Source organism: Myodes glareolus, chromosome 11 (genome assembly GCF_982192425.1).
Source record: "Myodes glareolus chromosome 11, mMyoGla1.1, whole genome shotgun sequence".
Taxonomy (NCBI): domain Eukaryota; kingdom Metazoa; phylum Chordata; class Mammalia; order Rodentia; family Cricetidae; genus Myodes; species Myodes glareolus.
In genome coordinates, this window is record NC_142036.1 from 12,941,801 (window position 1) to 12,955,352 (window position 13,552).

General features: G+C 38.4%; 1 pseudogene across 1 annotated transcript; it reads left to right on the forward strand.

Annotated features, from left to right (window-relative positions):
* Window positions 1–11,410: 11,410 nt before the first annotated feature.
* LOC148120422 (immunoglobulin heavy variable 3-21 pseudogene) lies at window positions 11,411–12,006 on the forward strand (annotated as a pseudogene). Its single transcript, XR_015739318.1, has 2 exons — window positions 11,411–11,523; window positions 11,624–12,006. The product of XR_015739318.1 is annotated as an immunoglobulin heavy variable 3-21 pseudogene (transcript).
* The last annotated feature ends 1,546 nt before the right edge of the window (window positions 12,007–13,552 follow it).

Consider the following 13,552-nt stretch of genomic DNA (forward strand, 5'->3'; position numbering starts at 1 on the left):
CTGTGAGTGTTTCAGGAGAGAGAACCAGGTACATCGTGTATGGAATATTTGAACATTTGCACTATCCCAGTTCCAGGTGAAAGAGACAGTACCTGAACTGGTGCAGTCATCACAGCCGAACCAGACCCTGTCTGTCTCTCACCTGCACTGTCTCTGTGTTCTCATCAACCAGCTGTCATGTACACTGGGTCCACCAGTCTCCAGGAAAGGGTCTAGAGTTAATGGGAATAATACAGTATAATGAAAACACTGATTACAGTTCAGTTCTCAAATCCTATACAACCATCAGCAAGACATTTCCAAAAGCCAAGTTTTCTTAAAACTGAACAGTCTGCAAACTGAGAACAAACCCATACACTACTCTTCCAGAGACACTGTGATAGAACTCTAGTGTGAGCCTCTCTTATAGAGAGCTCAGGGCCAGCAGGCAGTACTAAGGGCCAACAGAGACTCACCATTGCAATATTCTAGATCTTAGTTTTTACTAATTTTTAATACACCTGAAAATTTTTGAAGTCCTGTTTTCCCCTGTAATGTTTATTTTTCTACACAATATGCAATCTCATCTGAACAATACAGAGAGCAATAAACAGGGCAGACATGGCTATGCTGTCGGTACCAGGATCAATTTTGAAGAGATTCGGAGATCAATGGGAGTAGGGTCGCTATATTTGTAACAGAGCTTCAGTTAATTCTCCAGTTAGAGAAGAATATAGAATTTTAGTAAGAGCCAACAGATCATGCAGGAATACTCTGGTATTAAAAATTAACTTTGATTTCCTCCATCTCTCTATCATCCTGACATGAAACATGAAGATCTATTTTATCATTGATCTTGGCTACAGTGACCACCATGAATGTCAGATCTTTCCTGAGCATAGTTCACTTTTTGAGCCTAGGTAAAGAGAACATAAATAGCAGGAAATTGCAAACATGATCTCATTCTCCTCACGAAAATCAGCCAGCTTCTTACACTGAAGCTCAGGAAGAGGAGCCCAGTCTAGGATTTTCATGTCTGTCCATCATTGATAAACACTGAACACAAACCATTCACCATAAAACTGAGAATGAGTTGGGGTTTTCTTGGTGCTCTTTTACAAGGCAATTTAAACAAAAACGAGATGCTGAGTTTGTAAGTGTACATGAGTAAGAGGGAAGGTAGACATGTGTAACAGCTTCCTTCAGTGTTTTCAGGTGTCCTGTGGGAGGTGAAGCTAGTGGAGTCTGGAGGACGATACTTGCAGCCTGGGTCAACCGTGTAACTTCTCTCTGTGCCATGTAGATTCACCTTCAGTGATTATTATGTGCTCTGGGTCTGTCATGCTCCAGGCCAGGGACCAGAGTGGATCTAATACATATAAGACCGGTGTCTCAATAAAATATACAAATTCTGTCAAGGACCAATTGACCAGCGCTGGAGACAAGAACACTTTGTACCTCATAACTGATATTCTGAAAGTCAATGATGAACCAAGTGTTGCTTTGTCAAAATGCACATTGAAGAGAATAAGTATGAACCTAGACACAAGGTTCCCTGCAGGGTGTCCTTATGAACAGAAGGGAACAGTGAGAACATAAGTAGGTCGTAGTTACCCTGAACAAAAGAAGAGGGACATAAAAGGCTATACTTCATATGTCTGAACTGCCTCTGTAAATCACCCAGAAAAATATCTCTTCAAGTGTGGTGTGTAGACATGTTTGAATTTGTCATATTTAAAAATGTATTTTCAACTGTGGCATGTGTATTTAAATACAGGTGTGCTCTGTAACAAATGAGATGGAGACCATCATGGAGGGAAGAACTGACTGTACATTGGGCACCAGGATCAGATATGAAACAATTTAGGATCTAAAAAGTGGGTTCCCTAGACTCAGGACAAAGTCTCATATGGGTTTTATGGTTGAATCAGTATAGAATTCATGTTTAACAGAAAGGTTGGACATGGTCAGTGATCCATGAGTCCAGGAAAGCTTTAAAATCAACATAGTCTTCACACAATGTGTACACATCAAAGCAAACACTGAACATGTTGTCTAACTTGTCATAACTTGTGTGGAAAGTCATTGATCCTGGACAGACTTCAGCATGGAGACTCAAGAACAATGCAGCTGGTGACAGCAGTTGTGCCCCAGGTACTTGTCCTACTCATCAGGTAAGGCATCTTCGTGCCTCACCTCCCATTCAAAGATAGCAGGTGGATCACTCTGTTGATTGGAGTTTGCAGGATCTTCTGTGATGCTAGGAGCTCGCGTGTGTGGGAATCATTTCTCTCTTCATCATTTCTTTTATATATTTATTCATATGCTTTTTCAATACAGACCACTGAATTCACCAACACAAATGAATTATCCTTTTAATATACATTCATTATTTCCTATATGTTTTCTCTTTCATACACCTTCATTTCAAATCTGTTCCCATCAGGATGGGCTGTGTGGTCTCTATATAAGAATTACAGGCTCAATTAATTATCTCATCATTAAATTTAATTTTTTTAAAAAAATATGATACTCATTATTCATGTTTTTGAAGAAAGAGATGAATCTTCTCAAAAGCAAAAATATATTGTTTTAGATATGTATCCCTTGTAAACAAAATAATAAGAAAATAAGGAATGCAGTAAGGAGAGAGAGAGAGAGAGAGAGAGAGAGAGAGAGAAACTTGCTAGCTTTATTTGAGAAAACCACAAAGAGTAGAGGAAGAAATTGGAGATGCTCTGAGTATCCAAATAAAGATTGACAGCCTGGAGTGAAAGGAAGGAAAGAGAGAGGAACATTCCTAAGAGTCCTAAGAGTCTGTGTTTTTATGAGTGTTCTAGGAAGTGGTTAAAGGAATTGTCCTCAAGGCACAGGAGCCATTGGGAATCGTTCACCCAGAACTTGACCTTCCAGGTGCTTCATAGGAATGCAGATTCCAAGAGAAGTGTGGGGGGGATGTTCAACAAAACAGTTACACTGTCAGTATCTGTTGAAAACAAAAAATACTTAAGATAGGGATGTGTCCAGCATTCGTGGAGACAGTAGAGATTTAAAGGACTTCAATTTGTGAGGGTAGGAAGACACTGCAGGTGAATGAGCTGCTCATCAGAACATTGGAGTAGAAGGACTTTAATGTTCTACACTAATGGACTTTAAATATACTATAATATTTCAAAAACATCTTTCATATTTTTTTGAGAACTCATACACATCAGCAATGTATCTTCGTCATATTCTCACTCTAGTTTTTCCTTACAATTTTTTCTTCCTGGCCCTTGCAATATATTTTCCTCCAAAATTCACGTTCTTTTTTATAACTCAACAAAACCAAATAGCATTGCCCATATGCCTGTGGTTGTGGATTCTCATAATGGTCAAAGGCAACCAACCAATAGGGACACCTGCAAATAAAATGAATCTCTGTCCTCTAGCAACCAACATTGAATGCAGAGAGTCCATGACTATTCACTACTAAGAATAAACAACTGTGTGAGTGCTTGTCCACAGACAGAATGTCTACATCAAAACTCCCACATACTCCACTTCCCTAACCCTCCATATTCCTCCCACAAGACACAAGGAACATCACTGAAGAGTGAGTTGAAAGAATGAAAGTACCATAAAACGGGGAGGAGTTCTGTGATATAGTTACCTCTGGACATTGCATGGTCATTATATACATAAATTATTGTGTGTTCCTGTACAAGATATGTATAAAACCAAGGTAGTTAAATGGTCCAGGAAGTAGAGGAAAGGAACTATACATGCCACACCCACCTGAGGTCCTCAATATATTTCACTGAGCTAATCATGTTTCAAAATTAATACATGTTTCAATATTTTTAAAAATTATAGCACATTTATGTTCAAAGATCAACAGTACTATGAGAAAATCTGTTATTGTCCTTTAGCCAAGGAGCATATACTAACACTGTCTTTTATACTTGTACCAATATGTTAGGGCTTCTCTCAGCCTTGGTCAGTGAAGCTTTTCTGAAGTGTGTTACATGTAAAGCATGGACCCATGACTGCCCCAGTACTGAAAATAGGTGACTGCTGAATACTCACCCCAAAATATATACATATTATGTATGTTCTGAAGCCCAAGAAAGGTAACAAGAGACTGCTGGAGGAATGTGATACAGTTGGGTGCTGTCTTTTAGATACAGTGGAGCCATTACAATTATTCAAATATAGCAGAAACAGCTTGTAACATGTAGCAAGAAACAAGGGAACTGAAGGAAGTGATGGAAGAAAGGCTTTGGGAGAGAGTGTGAGGGAAGAGAGGAAAGGAAATAAGGAAGCTTATCAAGAAGGCAGGGAAGGAGGGGAGGAACAAATAGAAAGAAAAGACATGAGAGTCGGAGTGGCCAGAAAAGGACATCAGATGTGAGTAGCAGAGTAAAGAGGGAGGTAGGAAGGACTGATTCATAGATTAGCATGAATAAGATTTGTTCTGTCTAAATATACATAAAATTTCTGCTTCTGCAACAAATTCCCTTTTCCTGTTCCAAATGAAATATTTTCCAGTTCCTTCCTCAATGATATAAAAGAAATTGTGCCATTCCAATGTCCCTAAAATGACGCTAGAGGCTTAACTACATGCCAATCTGGTGGGAGCATTTGCTTCCAACTGATGTTTGCAGTTCCCAGATGATCATAGATTTTTCTACAATGACAAATTCTAACCACATACAACCATAATATATTGTGCTGTCATTGTAACAGGAGTCATTAACTGAACGTGCATGAATCCAGGAAACATAAGTGAATAAATGACTGAACAAACTCAAGTATAGGGATGCAGCTATCAAATGGAAGATAATTGTAAGTAATGTGCAGATTTAGCGTGAAAGCATTCTGTTGAACATATTTTTCTTATTTATTCCCTCTAGATAGTTTCATTGAGGAAGGGACCCCTAGAAGCATGAGAAAACAAAATGTGGACACAAACTCTGAGTAACCAAAGAAACAATTCTTGAATAAGGGGTCACATACCAGTTCTCTAGGATGATATGAAAAAGATGCAATCATTCTTGTGATCTTTTCCAAGATCTAAAAAGCACACTGAAAAATTCAGATAACACAAAAATGAGACACACTGAGCATAATGTCTGAACAAGGTTGACAAAGCACTTATGGGGTACGTACCCTTCAGAGCTTGCACAGGAAGGCAGCCTCCCCACCACTGCTACTCACAATATAGAACATGCTCAGAGGATTAAAAGACACCACATATGGGGTGTTCAGTGTGAAAAATTTGGTGGTTTTCTCTGTGATTTACTGATAGATTGTTTTGAGCTATTCTCTGTCATTTTCTGATTATTTACATTACCAAGGCATAAGAAAAGACCTTAATTCCATTTTCTCTATGGTAATCTTCACCTCAAGACAAACATTTTCTATTGTTCAGCATCTCCTCCTCTTCACTTCTTGTCATCACTTAGGGATCTCTGTCTTTTTATTGCTTCAGCTAACATAACCTACAAGACTGGTCACATGCTACTGCTTTTTATGAGGAGTTATGAAGAGCTGACCCTCCATTCCTAATCAATACAACAATCATATGTAGAAACTTGCTTTTGCAGTGTTCTTTAAATGGTGAAGAGACAAGGATGTAAATGTAAAAGTACATAGTGACAGAGACACAGACAAACAGAAAATAGGAACTAGTAAGTTTCCAGGTATGGTGTCCCTAAGTGGGACAGTGAATACTCCGAGAACACTTATGTGTATAAAATCAATCCCTGGAATCTCCTCTCAGATTAAAATATTAAAATCACATGCCACTAGAAAGTTCTTATCTCTGCCAATGCTCTAACTAAAAGGGGAAGATCCTCTCCCTACAAATGTTCTCACAGAATGCTGTCTCTCCAACACCTCAGACAGCCTCTCAGACTGAACCCTCAGACTGCACTGGGATCTTGTCTCCTCCTGTCTTATATTCCTTTCTCTGTCCAGTCATCTCACTCCCCTCTCTACCTCCCTAGTGCTGGGATTAAAGGCATATGATCCCAGGTGGTGGGATCACCTCTGTGTGAACTCTGTTTCTGTTTTTCACAGATTCAGTCTTTTGTAGCCCAGGGTAGCATTGCACTCACTGAGATCCGTCCACCTCTATCTTCCTAGTGCTGGATTTACTGGTGTGTGCCACCATTGCCTGGCATCTATGGCTAACTAGTGGCTTAGCATTGCAGTCTGATCTTCAGGAAGCTTTATTTGTAAGATCAGAAACAAAATATCACTGCATCTCCAAGGGCTATGTTTTCATAAAACTGAACAATATGCAAACTTCAAAGAAAGCCATGAATTACTGTGCCAGAGACACAGTTAGAGAACTCCAATGTGAGCTTGTACAGAAACTTCTCTACTTAGACCAGCAGTAGATGCTGAGGATCAACAGGTACTCCCAGAAACAGTGGTGGTCACTTCAGAAACTAGGAAGTACTGGAATATGCTACAATTATACTTGTTTGATGCCATGACCTTTTCTTTTCCTTTACACAAAGAAATCTTCTAGAGTACCCTTTACCTCTAATAACCTATTAATCAGGCTGTTTACTTACACACTAAACATCTTTGTTCTCCCACAATATTCTAAGATGTCTAATTGCTTTTTGTCAGACAAATCAGCACGTTAATTAAATATATAATATATAATATTATAATTATATATATATATGTCATCAAGTGTCTGAAATTATGAAACTTTTTGACTATAAATTTTGTAAGACAGCTTTGAAATTTTGAATAATCTTTAATTCATGCTATTTCTTTTTAAAATTGTGGTAGAGAAACAACAACTTCCCTGAATTGATGTTAATTTCCACACTTAGTTTAGAAAATATGCCATCCACAGTTTTCTACTTCTAAAGTAATAGGAGCTTATAAAAGTGTACAGTTGTGAAAATTGTTGCAAGATTCTATTTTTGAGCCTTTGCATTTTGGTAAAATTAGCTTGCACCTTGAAGTCCAAGCTAATGAATTCTCTATAGACAAATTGTGCAACTCAGACCATAAAATTCTCAGCAAAATATGCACATCCTAGCAGACATCAGCTCCAGGCCTTGGATCATCTCTCTCCAACCCTTCCCATAGACAACTGAGTTCTAAGATTTTCACAGTTTGTTGGTGCTTTTGTTGCTCTCAGAATTACTCCTATGCACTCTCTGATGTGTCTGACAGTAAGATCCTGGCTTCTCATGTGTGAGTTAGAGCAATGTCTTCAGAGAAGATGTGTTTGTTGTGGGCTCTGTGTTAATGGATCATAAATTTGGGGCAGGTTTAAAAAGAAGAAGAAATTCTTTAGTTCCGAGGCTTAAGCTTCTCCAGAAATTCACTCATTGACAACAATAGTATGTGATGAAGCTTTAGAGACCACATTGAGTACATTCTTAGAATCCTGACAGAAGAACACATAACCGTGAATTGAATAACTCCACACTATGTTGAACCCAGAGGTTCCACTGTCTTATTGTCCAGGGTCAGTGTGAGGATCAGCTTACACAGTTGCTCCTAAAATGGATGAACAAGGTAGAGTTTTAAATGAGTTTTTTTGGACATAAAATATATCAGAACTAATACATCTAATTTAATAACAAGGATTTTACTTTTGAACAAGAATATCCAGAGAGCCTAACTATATTAATTAAAAGACTATGTATATCCACATTAAGGTAAATAAATCATTGAACAAATAGGCACAGGCACAGTTTTCCATCTGGAGTAGAAAAGAAGTAATAGTTATTTATAGAGATGCCACTGAAATTCTCTTATCTTCAGCTTGTCCTTTGATTTGCTCTAGATAATTTTAAAGAAAAGGAGATACCTAGATGACATATATGTATAATCTAAAACCAGAATAACTGTTATTGCAGCATGAGACCTGAAAGGGAAGGCAGGATTGATATGTCTTTCCCCTAATTCTGAATGATGATGGGATAATGTCACCTTAGAGTAAAGTAACAACTAAACAAATGTGAAAAGAGATTTTATAAATCATGTATAGGATTATCTGCAAATAGATTTCCTGAAACTGAGTAGCCTCTTTAAAGCAAAGAACACAGTCAATAGGACAATAAGGCTTCCTACTAAATGGAAAAAGATCCATATACCCTCTTCAGACAAAGGATTGATCTTCAAAATATATAAAGAACTCACGAAATTAGACATAAAAATTTGAAATAACAAAATTAAAAATGGTGTACTGAACTAAACAGAGAATTCTCAACAGAAGAATCTCAAATGGCCAAAAGATACTTAAGGGAATGTTCAACATCCTTAGCTATCAGGAAAATGCAAATCAAAACAATTCTGTGAAACCATCTTAAACCTGTCAGAATGGCTAAAATCAAAACAAAAATAATAGCTTATGCTTGAGAGGATTTGGAGTAGGTGAACATTCATCTATTGCTGGTGGGAATGCAAACTTATACAACCACTTGTTTAATCAGTATGGTGGTTTCTCAGAAAATTGGGACAACTTACCTCAGGATCCAGCAATATCACTCTTGGGCATATACCCAAAAGATGATCAATCATGCTACAAAAGCATTTATTCAACTATGTTCATAGAGGCATTATTGTAACAGCCAGAACCTGGAAAAAAACCTAAATACCTCTCAGCCAAAGAATGGATAAAGAAAATATGGCACTTTTACACATTAGAATACTACTCAGTGGTAAAAATCAATGGCATCTTGAATTTTGAATGCAAATAGGTAGAATTAGAAAACACTATATTGAGTGAGGTAAGCCAGATTCAAAAAGATGAAAATGGTATGTACTCACTCATAAGTGGATACTAGCTGTAAACAAAAGACATTCAGTCTAGAGAGGCTAAGTAATAAGGTGGGCACAAAGAAAAATATATAGAGACCCGCCTGGAAATTGGAAATGGACAGGATTGATTGTCACGGTTGGGAGCATGGGGTGGGGGTAGAGGGGAGGGTAGGATAAGATGAGAAAGGGAGAGGTGGAGGGTAGAGGAGAACTTGCAGGAATGGGATGGTTGAGATGGAGGAAAAACAAAGATGAGAGTAAGGAAAGAGATATCTTAATTGAGCAAGCCATTACAGGGTTAGCAGAAACCTGAATCTAGAGAAATTCCAAGGAATCAAAAAGAATGTCCCCCCAAGAATCCTGAACAATAGAGGAGAGAGTGTCCATACTTGACTTGCCTTGTATTCAGACTGATGATTATCTTAAATATCACCATAGAGCTTTCATCCAGCAACTGATGGAGGCAGAGGCAGAGACCCACATAAGAGAACTAGTCTTAGCTCCCAAGTCCAGTTGAAGAATGAAAGGAATGAGAATATGAGCAAGGAGGTCAAGACCATGATGTGTTCAACCACTGAAACAGTTTGCTTGAGCTAAAGGGAGTTCACCAACTCCAACCGAACTAGTAAGGAACAATAATAGTTCCTCTGAATGGGGTTGACATTTGCAAGACTGGGTTAGACTAAGAGTTCACTGGCATGGCACCAGGATTTATCCACACTGCATGTACTGTTTTTTTGACATCTTATTCTCTTTGGATGCATACCTTGCTCAGCCTAGATATGGTAGGGAGCGCCTTGGACCTTCCACAAGGCAATGTGCCTACCCTCTCTGAGGATTAAATGGGGATAGGATGGGAGGGTGTGTGGAGGTAATTAGAGCATGGGAGGGAGTGGGAACTTGGATTGGTAGTTTTTTTTTAAAAAAAAAGTTTAATAAATTAAAAAAAAAACTAAATAAGTGAAGAATTCCACCCGTTCTTAGTTGGATGGGAAGATCGTCCCAGATAAAGTTGCCTACCAAGTTATTTAATATTTACCAGTGTTCCTTAATTATTTGCTTTCTGAATTTGTTGTTTGAGCCTCAGTTACATAGTTTATATTATTTTCCTTTATACTTTTGGATCTCTACTTATGATATAATTTCCTCCAGCTCCTCCCAAATCTGGCAAGGATGGGGCCCTATTAAACTTATACTTATTTAAGTACAGTTAGTGCTGCCCATATGTGCATGTGTGTGAACCCATGGACTGCAATATTGGAATCATACTAGTGACCATACCCTCAAAACAAAGGAACTTTATCTCTTGTCCAGAAAATACATTTACATCTGCTCCTCAGTAAGAAGTAGGGCCAAGGAATTATCAGCCCTATTTATATCAGGGTTTTGGCTGGCTTGGCTCTAATTAGGATTTTACAAACAACAGCAGTCATTATGAGTCCATTATTGTAATATCCATGACATGTCCAGAAGACAGCATTTCACAGCACCCCTCCCTGTGTTTCACTCATTACATTCTTCCCTCCTCTTCTTCATCAGTGTTCTCTGAGCCTTGGAGTATCTTGAATGAATCTGGAAATCTTATATCACACAACATATTGAAGATTAGGAAGGACATTTTCTGCCTTATAGAATATTCAGATGTGTTCTTGAGACTGTATGTGGTGTTCTGACTTCTGTTTTGTAGGCTAAGAACTAGAATAGAAGTCAAGAAAGGAAATTACATCTTAAGTGAAGGGAAAAGGGGAAATGACACAGGGTGAAACAGAGGTTTTGAAATGAAATGTTTAGTATAGTGAGAGAAAGGTGATGAGTAGGTAGAAAGCATGAGAATTCAGGAAAATAAAAACAGTCTTCTGACAATACCAGACTGATGTCAAGCTCTGTGTTTTGTTATAAAATTTATTAAGTGCTCCCATCATGCTGACTATATAAATATGCAGAAACAAAAACTGACCTAAGACACATTGAAGACAGCCATGTGTTGCCTGGTATCAAGTTGGGGGAAAAAGGCACGATGGGGAATAGAAAGAGATATTAGGGAAAATTTCAGGATGCAAAGAATTATGTGCTAAAAATATAAATATATCTCCATAGCAATTATTGATAAGAAGGCAGACAACGACAAGGAATGTCTCATTTGCAAACTTTTTGGTGTCATAGGACAGCATTTCTCAGAACTGAGGAAATATCAAAGAAGTTTCAAGTGTTCCTGTCACAGAGAAGGAGTTTTACTTAGAGGTAAGTGTCACCCTACCTAAATTCCATCTCAGAAAGTAGCCATGTCCAACAGAGACAAAGAGATAGACAGAGAGCTTTTCAAAATTGAAAAGTGTGGAGCTTTTCAATTTCACATTGATCCTAAAGAGACATGACAGTGTGGAAACACAATATTTTCTATGCTTATGGTGATAAAGGAACTAAATAAAGTGTGGGGAATCTCTAAGAAGGAGAATGTGTACACGGAACTATGGTAATACTTCAGTTTCGATAACTGTCACCAGTGTGTATGATGACTTATATCTGCGCTGGGTACTGACTTTTGCCCAGGTCCAACTACAGAGCATGTTATAGCAGGAAGATACGCAAATAAGTCTTCTCTGTGCCCATAAAAACTAGGCATGTCCTGACCTTGCAGCTCTGGCAGAGGAGACCAACCCTGGATTCCCAAGTCCTCCCAGTCAGGTTTCAGCACTGAATACAGGTCACTCACCATGGACTTAGGGCTTAAACTGGTTTTTTTCTCTGTCCTTATTTTAAAAGGTAATTCATAAAGATGATATACTCTGTGTTGTTTGGACATGAGATAGGAAAAAAATGTCTTTTGTGTCAGTTTTCTAACAAGAATTCTTTGTGTTTACAGGTGTCCAATGTGAGGTGCAGTTGGTGGAGTCTGGGGGAGGCTTAGTGCAGCCTGGAAAGTCCATGAAACTCTCCTGTGCAGCCTCTGGATTCACCTTCAGTAATGCTTACATGAGCTGGGTCCGCCAGGCTCCAGGGAAAGTGCTGGAGTGGGTCGCATCCATTAATAGTGATAGTAGCTACATCAACTATGCGAACGCTGTGAAGGGCCGGTTCACAATCTCCAGAGACAATGCCAAAAACACTCTGTACCTGGAAATGAACAGTCTGAAGTCTGAGGACACAGCCATGTATTACTGTGCAAGAGACACAGTGATTGAATCTTACTGTGAGCTCAGACAAAAACAACGCTGTGGTGAACACTGGACCAGCAGAGGGCGCTGATATCACTTAGAGAACTAGGTCATAAAAGAGCCTGCTTAGAGAAGCATGGAGTACTGGACTTCTCTGTGTCTGCACTGCCTCTACATATCACACTTAGGGATTTTCTCTACAGGGATCCAAATGTTTATTCCAATTTCTTTTTCCTGCTGTGTTGTGTGTGTTTATATATTACAGTGTTTCTCCTTGTTTCCCTTTAACTCTTTTTGTCTACCTATCTCACTCAGTGTCTCACACTCTCTCTCACTCTCTTCTTTCTCGCTCTCTCTCTGTCTCTCTCACTTTCTCTCTCACTACTCTCCGTGTGTGTGTGTGTGTGTGTGTGTGTGTGTGTGTGTTTGCTGACATATGATGCTCAACAGATCTTGTCTTCACTTTATAGTCTGTGACACACACTGTTACTCATGTGCAATCTGCTCTCATTTATACATTTTTATTCAGGTGTGTGAGTTGAACATGAGTAGTGAGATATCAGAACATGCTGTGGTTCACCTACATGGTAGTCTTGGAAAGGTCATGAAGTCCAGAATCAGAATAGGTGTCATCAACTGAGGGTGAAGTTTTCCTCTACTGCTCCTTGTCCTCTTCCTTCTGTTTTCTTTGTTTGGTTTGATTTATTCTCCCTACCCCAACATTCTCAAGATCCATTCTCAGTAGATTGACAGAATCAGTTATAAATTCTGGATATCAGGAAGAAGAATTTGTGATTCCTGGTGTATATGTTAGTAGTACATAAATGCTGTCTTCAAAAAATATTTCTGTACAATAATGTGATGTTTTAAAAGATTCAGCTAGGCTTGTAGCTCTGTGATACAGAGCTTTATGATCATGTGAAATGTCTTAAATTTAAGAACCAAACTCTCTTAATAATAGGAATTAAGCAACTAGACAAATATCATTTCTCCCTTTTAGAGACTTAAATTAGCCACTCTCATGGCTGGAAAAGGAATGTATGTACACAGAATAGAAAGTGCAGTTGTAAAATTGTGGAGAAGGAACAAGTCTACAGGAGTTCATCTCTTGACCTCCATAGCAAGCAGTTCATCCAAGGTCTGCAACTTCCATGACACAGTTCTAAATAACTATAAACCATGAATCCCATGCAGGGTATGACCAATGTTTGGAAGACTTGAAAACCTGTCTATACGATGTGTGCAATGTGTATGGTTTGCACATGTGTCTGAAAGGCTAGATTTGAGATTGAGTTTATTGGTTTATTTCTATCCAATTTTTGAGACATTGTCTCACCTGGAGCACATATGTGCAGATAGATTCTTGGGTTGGATGGCAAGTTAGAGAACATCCAGTCACCACACCCTCCAGTGTTGTGAATATAGAATAAGCAAGCACATCCAGCTTCTAAGCTAAGTATTGTGAATCAAGCTAAGACACTAATACTGGAAAGCAAGCATCTTACCACTGAGCCAAATGTTGAGCCCTGGATACTCTCATTATGCATTGAGAAAATAATTGTAATATGTAAAAACAAATACATGTATTGTAAACTAATTTTTAAAAGAGAAAATATATTGCCAATTATGGATTTTTA